At 43.5% G+C, this 15103-nt stretch overlaps 3 non-coding genes across 3 annotated transcripts; 1 reads left to right on the forward strand and 2 right to left on the reverse strand.

Moving 5' to 3' along the window:
• Nucleotides 1-154: 154 nt before the first annotated feature.
• On the forward strand, nucleotides 155-236 carry TRNAL-AAG (transfer RNA leucine (anticodon AAG)). The gene has a single exon. It is a non-coding gene; the product is annotated as a tRNA-Leu (tRNA).
• A 3194-nt stretch (nucleotides 237-3430) lies between these two features.
• TRNAP-AGG (transfer RNA proline (anticodon AGG)) lies at nucleotides 3431-3502 on the reverse strand. Its single transcript has one exon. It is a non-coding gene; the product is annotated as a tRNA-Pro (tRNA).
• A 317-nt stretch (nucleotides 3503-3819) lies between these two features.
• TRNAT-UGU (transfer RNA threonine (anticodon UGU)) lies at nucleotides 3820-3892 on the reverse strand. The gene has a single exon. It is a non-coding gene; the product is annotated as a tRNA-Thr (tRNA).
• Nucleotides 3893-15103: the final 11211 nt, after the last annotated feature.

Here is a 15103-nt window from a genome sequence, read left to right on the forward strand (position 1 = left end):
TAGTGCGGCTTAAAAGATGAAGGAGAGCTAAACAAACCAGAAAGAAAAGAAAGAAAAAATCCGGTAAAACTACAAATACAGGATCATGGAGTTGGCAGGTGGGGAGGGTAAAAAAGGAAAGGGTACAGAATATGTTCCCAACTGTTAGCCAGTAGGTAGCGTGGCCGAGCGGTCTAAGGCGCTGGATTAAGGCTCCAGTCTCTTCGGGGGCGTGGGTTCGAATCCCACCGCTGCCAGCTGTTTACCTTTTCCTGGGGAAACCATCCGTGTATTCCGATTAGTGTACTGGTGCTACCACGTTAACACAGTCTCTTCACCTTTCTCTAGCACCCAATTTCGTATCTCCAGTTGGTAAAGAATGTAGCTGTCCGCTATTTTGGAACGTCTCGTATTTCTGAGTCTTTCATAATGTGAAGTACTTCATAAAGATAGTAAAATCCTCTCAAGATCATAAAGATGCTTTTGAATCCATGGTTTCCCAAAGGAGGGAAAGCGCCAGGACATTAATATAATTCATGTGTAGCCTTTGCTTTGCCTTTAAGTGGACGAGCGTACTTTGAGCTCTTTGCCTTTAAGTAGACGAGCGTAATTTGCACTGTTCTAGTTGTTGAGGAGTACAAAAAGAGGAATAAAACAATGCCTGCCCACAAGAGAAACTCACGGTCTACACTGGAAAAATAAATCCTACAATTAAAAAAAAAACGGTCTTGAAACATTGTAAAACATCATCGAGTAGAAAACAAACGCGGCATAAGGAAGGTAGTGCAGTGATGTGGGAAGGATGGTGAAGGGACCGTGGGCTGGGCTGTTAGAATGCAAGGGGTGGCAATTCTCACATTACTAATTGTGTGACTTGGGCAAGCTGCTTACCTTTTGTGTGACTCTATTTCCTCATTTGTACATTGGAGATAATATATACCTGTATTATGAAAATTAGTGAATACGTGTAAGGTGCTTAGCGTATATTCTGCAGAGACAAGAAAGATCAATTTAGGTATCCATTTGCAACATAATTCCATAGCCATGGCTATTATCCCTGGGAAGATTCCAATCTGACTCTACAGAAACTGGAAATAAATTGCCCTTTAATTGTGGCCTCTGGAGACCAGCAGGTGTGCCCAGAAGTGTGGTAATATTCGTCCATCCATTCATCTATTCATTATTAATTGCCAACTACAAATAGTACACATTGCTAAGTGCTGAGGGTACAAAATCGAGCACGACAAAACATCTGCCTTCCTAGAGCTTATATCCTAGTAGGGGAAACAGAAAAAAAGAAGGAAAGAACTGCATATAATAATATTAAGTAGTGATAAATGCTGTGAACAGCCATAAATTAGTGTAGGGTATAATGGCAATTGGAGGCTATTTTGGAAAGAGTGGTCAAGGAAGTTGTCTCTAAAGAGGTAACATTTGAGCACAGAAGGAGTGAGAGAGAGAGAGGGATACAAATATTTGAGGAAGTGAGATGTTCTAGACAAAGGAAACAGTACATGAAAAGTCCGGAACAAGAAACAAGGCACATGGATTTGAGGAACAGTGGGAGGGCCAGTATAGCTAGAAGACAGTGAGTGAGAAGGAGGAAGAGGGGGTAAGCAGTTGCGATCAGAGGGACAGACACCATCAGAACACACAAGGGCTCGATCACAGATTCTGTTCTAAATGTGAGAAGTTATTGGGTGCTTTTAAGTGGAGGAGAGCATTGTTTGGCTTACATTGTAATAGGATAACTCTGGCTGTTCTCTAGAATAGAGAGTAGAGAAAAAGTAGGAAGATGAGTTAGAAGGCTATCATTGGGATTTGTAAGAGATGAAGGAGAGTTTAGACCAGGGTGATAATGAGTGTGTTGGGAAATAGACGAAGATAGAACAGTGGATTGGATGTGATGTTGGAGAAACTGCATACATGGTGGATCTGTTTCCTGAGATATGGGTGGTGGTTGGAGAGCAATTGGAAGAGGAGTGGCAGGAAATCAAGGGTATCATTTGAGACAAGTTAATTCTGAGATGCCTATAACTTGTTCACATGCTGGGGCAAGCAGGTGACTATATCTACAAATCTAGATCAAGGCTTATGAATAGGAATCATCAGTATACGATGCTATGTTAAGCCTCCTGACTTGATAAGTATAGAGAGATAAACAAAAAAATTGGCAAGGGGAGAGCAAGATAACACTCAAATATTGAGAGGTCAGGAAAGGAGGAGCCATTAAAAGAGACTGAAAAGTAGCCTCCTGAGATGAGAAATGAAGTAGGACGAAGACTGAAAAGTGACCTTTAGATCTGGAAGCATCAAAGTCATTGGCAACCTTGACAAAAGCCATTTCAAGTAGCGTGGTGGAGAAAAAAGGCCTGATCATAATTGGTTGAGGACAGAGCATGAGGGGAGGAAGTTGAGATACACAGTGCATAACTTTTAAGAAGTTTTTTCTATCTATGCAGAATAAAGAGAATTGGGAAGAGTGGTTAAGAAGGAATTTTTTTAAAGGATTGGTGATACTGCAGCTGTTTAGTGTTTGTATGCTAATGAAAATGATTGGCACACTGGGGGAAACAGCTGCTGTGCGTGTTGTTAGGGGCTTGGGGGTGGAGGTGCGGAGGTAATGTTGATTTCAGAAACCAAGTCCTTACCCGAAGGAGAGGAAATGCGAAATTCATCTGATGTGAAACTGAAGGAGCTGCCCTCAAATATGAGAAGTGAAAGATGGGCCTTGAAACAAGACAGAAGACAGAGATGATGAGTGTCGATGTGGGTAAGTTAGTCCATCTGTTGCCAGGAAGGGATATAGTTCACTTCTAATGGAATCGTTTTATTCTGTAATAGTTATTCACACACTAAAGAAAGTTGCTAAGGATCCACAAAACATTATTTTTAAAGTTAACATTTCAAAATTTGCCTTTGGAGATACACTTTCCCTCATCACTCTATTGCTCCACTGGAGTTAACAGAATTCATTGCCTACCTCACAGTACAAAACAAACAAACAAACACCAGAAAGGGTGGGGGAAAAGGAAAGAAAGGAAAAGGAGAAGAAAAGGCAATATTATGTAATAACATGTAAACCCCTTTTTAAAAGATAACACATCATACAGTTACACATGGTGACAATGTTAGTATGTGTCAGCTCCCAATTCATTCCCAGGAAAGAAAGCAGCTCCTTGTGTTTACCAAGGGCTAAAATTTCCGAGCAACTTTGCATAGACTGTTTTATTTGACTTGACAGGATTGCTAGAGATAGGCAGGGAGAGGAAGATGTGTTACAGTTTGTCAGAGAGAATAAAAAGGATAACCTGGGGTTTTCTGTGCTTTGCTTCTTCACATCCCTGGGGAGTTAATAGCTGCAATTTTTCAAAGAATGGTATACAGGGACAGCAAAGTGCAGTCGTGAAGTTTTCAAACAAGACACACGTTGTTGAGTTGAAAAGAGCGAGGGCTCGTCCGGGATTTGAACCCGGGACCTCTCGCACCCTAAGCGAGAATCATACCCCTAGACCAACGAGCCGCTTTACAAACACTCTTAAGTTTTGCCCTAAGGCTCATTCAAATCATTAAGCATTTTCTGATAAACTAGGTTCTTGGGTGCCTTCTATCGGCAAGAATGCGTACTTATTTGCATAGCAGAGGTAAACCACACGCCCCAAGAGTCATTGAGACTGGCAGCTTCTGCAGCAGGCGTGAACCCCCCTAGCCTAAATGACAGCCGAAGAGGCGCCGAAGACATGCAGATGTGCCAAGCGACAGCCACGTTGCTGCCGCGTTGTCCGACCCCGCTTACCTTCTGATGTGGAAATCCCTGTGGGTAGGAGGAAAAAAACGCACAGGCCCCAGCGAGAATTGAACTCGCGACCCCTGGTTTACAAGACCAGTGCTCTAACCCCTGAGCTATGGAGCCCTTGCCTGTTTTTGGTTTTTCTTCCTTTCATCTTATAGATTGGTATTATGCTTCTAGCATTCCGGCTACTGAATAGGATGTTAGCTTGAGTAAAATTCCAGGATATTCTCCTACAAAATGAAAACATTTTCGTGCTCTGTAAATCCCTCGAAAAGGTTCTGCTTTGAGCAGAGCAACTACCAGGCTGTCTTCCCGTTCCTCACCGTGATACTCTCTTGAGACTTTGCCTACTGTGCCTCTGTGGTGCATGGAAACGGTGTTGATGTAAGAATTTCAGATCTTTGGGTACAAGGGCGACCCCCCCCACACACACCTCCCGAAATATGAGGCGTCTATGGAGGGCGTCTGATGGACAAGGAAATTGTAGTGCTCGCCTTCCGCTTAATATGGTGGTAAAATCCAGGGACGGAGGTGAGAAGAGATTTTCCACGGCTTTTTCCTTTCTCAATCCAGATCCCTAAACCTCTAAACTTAGAGGAGTTTTCTGTGGTCAGAGGAAAGAAAGTTAACTCTTTCTGGAGTTAATCCCTCACTCTTCCAAGGTCCAGAGGTAGAAGCAAACAGGGAAAAGGGGTGTTGAGGAAGAAGAGTTTAATCCTTCCCTGAAGACATACACAGATTTACACATCGTTGGTATGAAAATAATACGACTTTTTAGAAAAGATTGTTTTTAATTTTTAGAAACCTTGTTTATATAAGCTGGTGAACAGAAACTAAACAATTATTTAACTAAGAAAGATCTCGTACCCATTTCTTACGGCAAATAAGCCGTAGGTGAGAACATTGGAAAATAAGCACTGATTCATGAAACCCCAAGAAGTGACGCGACTCTGCTTAGTAAGATTTAGACCCTCTGACCACAGCTCTGCTCTTATACTCACTATTTTTTAGTGCTTTCATGTCCAAGATCACAAAATTTGTAAGAAATCTGTAAGGTTATTATGATTCATTGTCTCCTTTATTTTTCATTATTTAAACGTAAAACATGATGCTGTTGACCTTACACATTTTCAAGGAAGAAAAGTGCTCTATTTAGATAGGCAAAGTAAGGCATTTGTGGCAGATTTTCTTGGATTAGGGATGAGTCAGGAAGAGGCCTCACAATGTTGTCCTAAGGTGAGATGAATACATATCTTTTGTAGCCTGACAAGGGCTGTTCCTTCTACTGCTCCTGGGTGTTTAACCCTCAGTCTTCTGCTCCCAAGAGAACTACAAGGCTTTGTTTTAACTGATTGAATTAAAAATTGAGTCTCTATACTCTATTTGCCTACACAAGACACTTCACTGGAGAAAACCTCTAACATGTTCTCTTTGGGCCTAAAGACACACCTCATAGCTTAAGGAAATGGCAGGTTGCCTACCTTTTTTTTTTTTTTTTTTTTTTAACGTCAGGGGAACACAAGTAGGCCTACCTTTTTTCTAGAGCAGAAAAGTCAGATTAAAATAAACTTTTGGTCATAGTTGATGTGTGACTGTTGGCATGTATAGACATAGAGTATGTAGTGCAGTGGTTAGAAAAAACCTAAATCGGTTATTTAACTTTGCCAGGTCTCAACGTCCCTGTTTTCGAAATAGGTGTTTATTATTATCATCATTGTTAGTATTATCTTCATTATTATTATTTTCAGAGAGACTGGCCATAGGCAAAATTACTAAGCAGTGCAAACTGTCTCTCAAACGGCCTTCTTCCTCTTTGCTGTTTCTCCTCCTCTCTTTGCTTGTCTTTCTCTGATGGTATTCATGATGGCTCCTCACCTTCTCTTAGACCCCTCATTCTCACCCTGTCACAATTTGGCAAGCTCACTTCTATTCCCTACATGAATTGATTTCTTCTCTTCTAACCACAGACTGTTATTCATTTAAGAATAATTTAAATTTGGGAGGCTGAGGCGGGCGGATCACGAGGTCAGGAGATTGAGACCATCCTGGCTAACACGGTGAAAACCCATCTGTACTAAAAATACAAAAAATTAGCGCATGGTGGCACGGGTCTGTAGTCCCAGCTACTCGGGAGGTTGAGGCGGGAGAATTGCTTGAACCCGGGAGGCGGAGGTTGCAGTGAGCCGAGATGGCGCCACTGCACTCCAGCCTGGGCGACAGAGCCACACTCAGTCTAAAAATAATAATAATAATAATAATTTAAAATATTCAAAGAAGTATTCCAAGGAGAGAAGCCAGGGCAACAACCATGGATCTGATGTTTCTGGTTTCTGCTAGACAGAGGCTGGCTTTGCGGAGAGGCTTCTCACTCCTCTATCAGTACAAATAAACCTTTGACCAATTGACCCTATCCACATTCAGCCCACTTCCCACCATCAAAGGTTGTCCCAGGACCTTATGTTACATTCTCATTCTTCCAGGCCCTTACTCCACAATTCACTCGAGTTGGCGTGTCTGATGCTACGAAACTCCAAAAGCCACTTCTACTAGTTTATTAGACTTAGCATCAGCAAACCTGGTTGTGCTCCAGTGTGTTCTGGCCCATCCTGAGCACTTCCTCTGCTGAGCAACTTGACCCCTAGTTGTAATCTTAGCAATATTTTTAATTGCTTTTTTTCTTGTTTGTCTGTATTTCTTCCATTTCCCCTCAACTTTTCATTTGGAAAAACTTTAATCCTAATGTGGAAATAAATGAACACCAGTTAATGAGAACAAGCAAAAGATATTCAGAGCTTTCTATAGCAAAGGAGTTAGCAGCCTTCACTTGTGATTTTTTAAAAATATAATTTCCATATTATTTTTCTCTAGAGAGAGTTTTTCTTCAATCCTTAAGGACTCACCTTCTTATATGGGCATTGGTAGGGTTCATGTGGCAGCACCCATAGGTCTGAATCAGGGTGGGGCTGTTCGGTCCTTGCAAGCTTCACAAGATTAATTCCTGTCTACCTTGCTGTGAATGACACAACTCCCACCGTAACAGAATTTCACGAACAACTTGGGAAGCCCATAGGCGTCAAAGATACTAGCTTCAGAAATGTCCCTGACAGGTGCAGTCTCTACTACGTTTTGAATGATGAACTTCTTAATAGTCTTGCCTTTGGGTAGGCATAGGGCATAATTCATGTAGCAAATAGGCTGCACGTGGCCGTGGCCCTTTTTGGCATGACCATTGTTATTTCTTTTCTTTGCCATCTTGGAAGTGGGGACCCAAAAGAACGTCACTTGTGATTTGGCAGAGACTCAAAGGCAAGCAGAGGAGTGGGAAAACTTTATAGGGGACAAAGGGAAGCCTTCAAGTGTGCCCTGACTGGAGACTGTGGCATGGGGACACGGTGGGCAGGCTAACTAGAAGCGGGGCATCCTATGTGATTGGTTAGGGATGCATATTTGGCTTTCTCTGGTTGATGCTAACTTGGAAACAGAAACAAATAATAGGAAAGGTGTTAATTATTCATAAATTCCTAGCCACTGGGTCTGGTTTTTACAGAGGTTATTGTCTGGCTTCCTGGGCTGGTTGCTAAGAGATAGTGGTCTGACTTCCTAAAAGTCTGGCTTAAAGGCAATGGACTGGCCGGGCGCTGTGGTTCACGCCTGTAATCCCAGCACTCTGGGAGGCTGAGGCAGGCGGATCACCTGAGGGTCAGGAGTTCGAGACCAGCATGACCAAAATGGTGAAACCCCATCTCTACTAAAAATACAAAATTAGCCTGGCGTGGTGGTGCATACCTGTAATCCCAGCTACTCAGGAGGCTGAGGCAAGAGGATTGCTTGAACCCGGGAGGCAGAGATAGCCAGTGATAGGCGGTGAGCCAAGATAGCGCCATTGCACTCCAGCCTGGGCAACAAGAGTGAAAATCCGTCTCAAAAAAATAAATAAATAAAAGAGAGAGAGAGATAATGGGCTGGCTTCCTGTGCTGGTCACTGTGGGTTGACTTCCTGCACTGGCTGTTGTAGGTTAGTGCTGGTCAGAGGTCTATTTTTATATATGTTCTGGCCACTGTCTGTTTGTATAGTAATACCCTAGGGAAAAGTTTAAAAAACGGTACGGTAAAACCTGTATACCCTTTAACTAGAACACCCATTATTAGGAACATTTGCATCCTTCTTACCTACCCTTCCCCCTGTTTACATGTACTATCCAAGAGCAGAATATTAGTACCATAACACACCCAAGAAAATTTATAATTCCTTATATGCTAGTAGACATACAGTCCATATTCAGATTTCCCCACTTACCCACTCCCTATTAAAATAATGTAAATTCTAACAATATATCTCACTGCATTTAGTTGTAACATCTCTTTGGTCTCTTTTAATCTAGAAAATTCCCTTCCTCTTAGACTTTCTTTTCTCATGGCAGTTGTCTTATAGAAAGTCTCACATTCTGAATGTGATTATTTCCTCATATAAGATTCAGTTCAATATTTACTTATTTCCTCATGATTAGATTCAGCTTAAATATTTTTGTCAAGGACACTACTACTACTTTTCCAGGATAGATTGTCTAGGGTCTAGGTAGGACTGAATTTCTAGTAAACCAAGCAGGAAGAATGAAGTCTAATGAGTGATACTTATTTACATGACAGTGCACTATTTCAAGGAGCTTCTGTTCAGAAAAGGAAACTATTATGTCATCCTTTGGGGAAGACTTTGTAATTTTCAGCTTCATTGGCTATAGAATATTTTTAAAGGTCAGGAATTTATATCCCAGAAAAGTAGGCACAATTACCAGGACTCAACCAATTATTCACTGTAACAACATCCACGAACACCTATGACAGGCATACTGGTTTCCAAGATACATAGATTGTTTATCTCAGACATCAAGGAACGCGAGTTTGCAAAGCTTTAGCCACACACACACACACACACACACACACACGTACTTGCCTCGATTTGTACTTTCTCAAAGTTTTCTTCAGATTTCCACAGACATCTTACCTTCTGGAAACTGAGGCTACACTCACTCTGGTGATTATCAGTTACCACTTGTATTGCCATCTAACTGTAGTGTGTGTCTCTGTGTGTTTGTTCATTCTTCTAGGTTTGTATTGTATATATTGTAAAAGGTGGAGAAGATATTTTCTTTTATTCAAATTCAAGTTCCCAATGAGCAAGGATAATAATCTTGTTTGTCTTCTGCTCCTCCCCAAACCTGATCAAATGATAAGCACAGATTTATTTGGTGGATGTGAAGTGGGCAAGATTCTATTTCCAAGTCCCAAAAGGCTTCCTGGCACATGCACCCCACTGGCTTGCCTCAAATGTTTAAACCCATTATAAACACTCCTGTGTGTTCACTGAGAAGCTGACTGTGTTTTGAGCACTTGGTACACTATGGAATTAAAGTCAGGGACTAGGAAAAGCAGTAGAGGGAAATCAAAGAAGAAATTAAATTGTACATCAGACACGATCTTTTTAAACCCAAAGCACCAAGACTATTACAATATTTATGGGGACTGAGTAGGTGAAGGAGGACAATGATACCAGAAGGATGGACAGAAGCAAAGAATAAAAAATGCCTCATATCCTTCCCCTTTCCATTCCTGTTGATCATACCATAGTTCAAAGATTGCATTTCTTTTCACCTGAAGCTTGCAGAGGTGATTGATTTCACTGGATTACTCCCTGAAATTCCTCTGGTCCCATCTCTCCAATGAAGTTCAGTGAAAAGTGTAAAGACAAATACAAACTAGAAATAAGGGGCTTAAATCTCCCTGCTGAGTATAAGGAAATTTCCCTTCCCTCTTTTTACTTTGAGCATTTACTTTTGAAAACTTTTTTTTTTTTTTGAGACAGTCTTGCTCTGTCGCCCAGGCTGGAGTGCGGTGGTGCGATCTCAGCTCACTGCAACCTCTGCCTCGCGGGTTCAAGCGATTCTCCTGCCTCAGCCTCCTGAGTAGCTGGGATTACAGGTGTGTGCCACCACACCCGGCTAAATTTTTTTGTATTTTTAGTAGAGACAGGTTTCACCATGTTGGTCAGGCTGGTCTTGAACTCCTGACCTCATGATTCGCCCTCCTCAGCCTCCCAAAGCGCTGGGATTACAGGCGTGAGCCACTGCACCTGGCCTAGAAAACTTCTAAGTACAATCACAGTACTTTGCTTTACTGTGATGGTCAATGTGATAACCATATGAAACCATATCAGAGCTAAGTAAGTCGGGTTCAATAAATGCTGAAAGCATTGACTATCTGATGGAGTCATCAAAAATATTATTTAGTTTAAATATAGTATTTAATTTTGAGCAAGATTTTACAGCACATAGAGGGGTCCTCAGGCCAATAGGGGGATGGCTTTTTTTTTTTTTTTTTTGAGACAGAGTTTCACTCCTATTGTCCAAGCTGGCGTGCAATGCCACGATCTCAGCTCACCACAACCTCCGCCTCCCAGGTTCAAGCAATGCTCCTGCCTCAGCCTCCCAAGTAGCTGAGATTACAGGCGCACACCACGACGCCCGGCTAATTTTTGTATGTTTAGTAGAGACGGGGTTTCACCATGTTGGTTAGGCTGGTCTCGAACTCCTGACCTCGTGATCCACCCGCCTAGGCCTCCCAAAGTGCTGGGATTACAGGCATGAGCCACCATGCCCAGACTGGGGCATGGCTCTCTATTGGAGCTAGGAACAGAGCTTTACATTGCAATGTAGTGCGTGTCTTCTGCTGCAGACTAATCCAGAAAGATTCTGGTGGGAATTTTCAGATGCTCTAAATGAACATAGAACATCTGATACAGAAGTTGGTACATAGAGTATTTCTCAAAATTTAATGCATACTCTAACTTTTGGGGAGTTTGTTAAGATTCTGATTCAGTAGGCCTGAGATTCTGCATTTCTAATCTGCTACCAGAAGATGCTGATGCTGCTGGTCCCCAATCACACTTTGCATATTAAGGCCTTAAAGTAAATCTCTTGCTTATCTATAAATTTTCATCATCTGAACTATTAACAAGGTATGGATAGCAAGAAATTCAAGGTTAAACTCTCCGACAATATTACAGAATGCTAGAGCCTAGAATATCAGCATTCTGTGCCGAAGACTGAAGGAATAGACATGTGCCAGCCAGACGAACACATTGCATGTATTTGTATCAGGCATCTTTCCAAAAGGGTGGTTATCTATTTGCTTTAGATATTGGGCAATCAAGTATGCAGCAAATTTGGCATTCTACTAGGAAAGCCAAGACACCTGGCTTATGGGTCTCAGGGCACTTACTGTTTGAGCTGTGCAATCCAACATGTGATCCACTTCTTGAAAGGAACAGGCCAAGTTTCCTCCCTCCCTACTGAAGGATCCTGTGAGCACAAGGTGGGAAATAGGTACTCCAGCAACACTGAATAGGAAATTGAATAGGAGAAGCCATGCCCACTTGTTAGCAAAGGAACTTCAGCCAGGAACAGGAGAGTGTGGTACTTTCTTGATAAGAAAGTGCTCTGACGCCTGTCAGTTTGAGGAATTTGAACCTGCAGCATTCCAGGATCAAAGAGGGCTCTGCTGTGATGACTAGGTTCTTTCCTGTTGACTGCTTCCTTTTATTGCCTCATCTGGCACTAAAACAGATCAAAATGAGCTCAGGCCACTTCCATCACTTGAGAATCTTCATATTTAAAAAAAAAAAAAAAGTCAACACATAGAGAAACTATGGGTTATTTAAATGAGTATTATGATTTTTTTTGTTTATTTGTTTTTGTTTTTTTTTTAAATGGAATCTCTGTTGCCCAGGCTGGAGTGCAGTGGTGCGATCTCGGCTCACTGCAACCTCCATCTCCTGGGTTCAAGCGATTCTCCTGCCTCAGCCTCCTGAGTAGCTGGGATTACAGGCACATGCCACCATGCCCGGCTAATTTTTGTATTTTTAGTAGAGACGGGGTTTTGACATGTTGTCCAGGCTGGTCTCGAATTCCTGACCTCAAGCAATGTGCCTGCTTCAGTCTCCCAAAATGCCGAGATTACAGGTGTGAGCCACCACACCTGGCCAAATGAGTATTGTCTTCGTTCGTTTTGTGTTGCTGTAATAGAATACATGAGGCTGAGTAATTTAGAAAGAAAGAGGTTTATTTAGCTCACAGTTCTGCAGCCTGGGAAGTAGGAGAAGCATGTTACCAGCATCAGCCAGGCTTCTGGGGAGGGCCACTACACTAGGTCAAAACAAGGCAGAGAAGGTCAAAGGGGAAGCAGACACATACAAAGAGAAAAAAAGAAAAAAAAAAAAGTGAGGGCCTCTTGGCTGTATAACAACCCACTCTCCCAGGGAACTAATCCATTCCCAAAGGAAGTAATCCAATCTCACCAGAGCCAGAACTCACACACTACAGAGAGAAGGGCACCAAGACATTCATAAGGAATTTACTACTGTGATCCAAACACCTCCCACTAGGCCCCATCTCCCAACAGTGACACATTGGAAATCAAATTTCGACATGAGTTCTAGTGGGGACAAATTAACCATATTCAAACCATAGCAGGTATGTTTATCAGACTAGCACTGAAACACAGAGACATAAATGTGACTGTAAAATCTCATCTGGAGAGCTCATCAAAAGTTTCAATATGAGACCCATTCATGTGCCCTAAGTCTCTTGTTGGCTCAATTCTAGGTATAATAGCTCAACAGATATTTTAAATATTTGTTATCTCCCCTCCCATTCACCCTGCACAGCTCTTTCAAGTCGTAAAGAGCCCCAGGATCTTTCTTTTTTTCTTTCAAGCTGATGCTTCCCCGGCCTGCACACTGAGATGGTGGCACAGGATTCCTAGGATTCTCTCCAGCTTAAGAAGAACATTAGTCTTTCCACTTCTGACCCTGGCAAAGACTTGCGTGTACTGATGGAGGCAATAAGCTCACACTCCTTTTCTCCTAAGGCTTCCTCCAAAGCTTGAAAACACAATGTGAAATTTCTTAGTAGTCATACATTCAGCCAAAGGGGCTGGCGACGGGTATTTTAATCTCTCCGTCTTAAGTGATGCGTAGGAGGCCATATCTTTGACCATCCTGCTGGATTCAAAACCTACGAGATGCTGCCTGCTGGCCTTGGGTGCTGACCTCCTCCTTCTAGGGAGAAAGAGACCTGATCAGGGCCAACGGTGGGTACCCAGTGAGCTTAGATTGCCGGTGAGCTGGAGGTTGGTGAGGAGGGTGCTGGCGCCAGAGGGTGACGAGGCGTGAAGAGGGGGATGTAACACGGGGTGAGTTTGGGAGGCACCGCGGGGAGCCCGGACTAGAGTGGGGGGTGGGGCGCGGGAGGAGAGCCTGCCTCCGACCTCCGACCTCCGAACGTCCCTGCCCTTTCCTGTGCCGCCCCCGCTTCCCTGCCTGGGTTCTACGTTTATGCGGTGCTCCCTGAGCCCTATTTTAAAGCTGCTTTTTAAGAACTTGCTTTCTGCTCGCCTCCCCCAACTCCTGGCAGCGGTGACCGTGAACTCGCAGGACCTTCGCCCCCGCGGAGGCCCAGGGAAGAACGCTTTTTTCCTCTCTATTCGCCCTCAACCTGACCCGCTGGGCCACCAGGGCTTGGGGAGAGACCTCAGAGGCCTAGAGCCAGGAGAGGCGAGAAAGGGTTGTGGTTTTTTTGAGTGATTGAGATGGGGGACAGAGAGAGCACTTAAAATTAGGCAACTTTAATTAGGCTCCCAGGAGAATTTCTGGATCCACAGACCAAGAAAACAGCCAAGTGGGAACAGCAGTAAAGAATATAAATAATACATAATCCAGGGCTTTGCGCCGAGTGGGGTTGTTCTCAGGTCAGTGATTCCCACTTTGGGTGCGGGAGACCCCAAGTATCACCTCTGACACTGTTTTCTAGCTTTTCCTCTGCTCCTTTAGAAAGAAATGTTACAACACATGAAATAGATGCAGAAAAGGCTTTCTGTAAAATTCAACATCCCTTCATGTTAAAAACCCACAATAATCTAAGTTTTAAAGGAACATACCTCAAAATAATAAAAGCCATGTGTGACAAACCCACAACCAACATCACACTGAATGGGCAAAAGCTGGAAGCATTCCCCTTGAAAACCGGCACGAAACACGGATGCCCTCTCTCACCACACGTATTAACAGAGTATTGGAAGTTCTGACCAGGGCAATAAAGCAAGAGAAAGAAATACAGGGCATTCAAATAGGAAGAGAGGAAGTCAAACTCTTCCTGTTTGCAGATGACATGATCCTGCATCGAGAAAACCGCCTCATCTCAGCCCAAAAGCTTAAGAAAGCTGACAAGCTGCCAGGTGGGGCGGCTCACGCCTGTAATCCCAGCACTTTGTGGGGCCGAGGCGGGTGGATCACCTGAGATCAGCAGTTCGAGACCAGCCTGGCCAACATGGTGAAAACCCATATCTATTAAAAATACAAAAAATTAGCCGGGCGGGCGTGGTGGTGGACTCCTGTATTCCCAGCTATTCAGGAGGCTGAGGCAGGAGAATCGCTTGAACCCTGGAGGCAGAGGTTGCAGTGAGTCGAGATGGCACCACTGCCCTGGGTGTTGCCTATCCAGCCTGGGCGACAGAGACGCCGTCAAAAAACAAAACAAAACAAAAAACCAACCAAACAAACAAAAAACAGCAGGCAAGTAGAGAGCCAAATTAGGAATGAACTCCCATTCACAATTGCTTCAAAGGGAATAAAATACCTAGCAATACAGCTAACAAGGGAAGTGAAGGACCACTTCGAAGAGAACTACAAACCACTGTTGAAGGAAATCAGAAAGGACACAAACAAACGGAAAACAGTCCATGTTCATGGATAGGAAGAATCAACATCATGAAAATAGCCATACTGCCGAAAGGGAGGGAGAGAGACAGAGAGAGAGAGACAGAGAGAGAGAGAGAGAGAGAGAGGAAAGAGGGAAGGAAGGAGAGAGAGAAAGAAAGAAAGAGAGAGAGAGAAAGGAAAGAAAGAAAAGAAAAGAAAAGAAAAAAAGAAAAGAAAAGAAAAAGAATGAGCAGCACCAGGGCTCCAGGGAAGCCCGGGACCACCCTTTCTGCGCTGGGGATGCCCTTGGAATGTGACCTCTCTCTGGGGAGCCGTGCTACTACCATGGGCGTAGGCGTCGGTCTACCCGAGCGTGCAGAGCGGCCTTCTTCCTCAACAAGAAACCCGGCAATTGCCCAACCCAACCTCTCCTTGCTCAAACTGCAGGAGGGAGCGGCCATCGAGTTTCCTTTGAACGCGGTGACAGATTTACAGGTCTGTGAACGAAAGGGCCCCTAATAAGTGACGTGAACTTCGACCCCATGGCACTCTAAGCAATATTTGTACCCACAGAACCACGA

The sequence above is a fragment of the Pan troglodytes genome, chromosome 15 (genome assembly GCF_028858775.2).
Source record: "Pan troglodytes isolate AG18354 chromosome 15, NHGRI_mPanTro3-v2.0_pri, whole genome shotgun sequence".
Lineage (NCBI taxonomy): Eukaryota > Metazoa > Chordata > Mammalia > Primates > Hominidae > Pan > Pan troglodytes.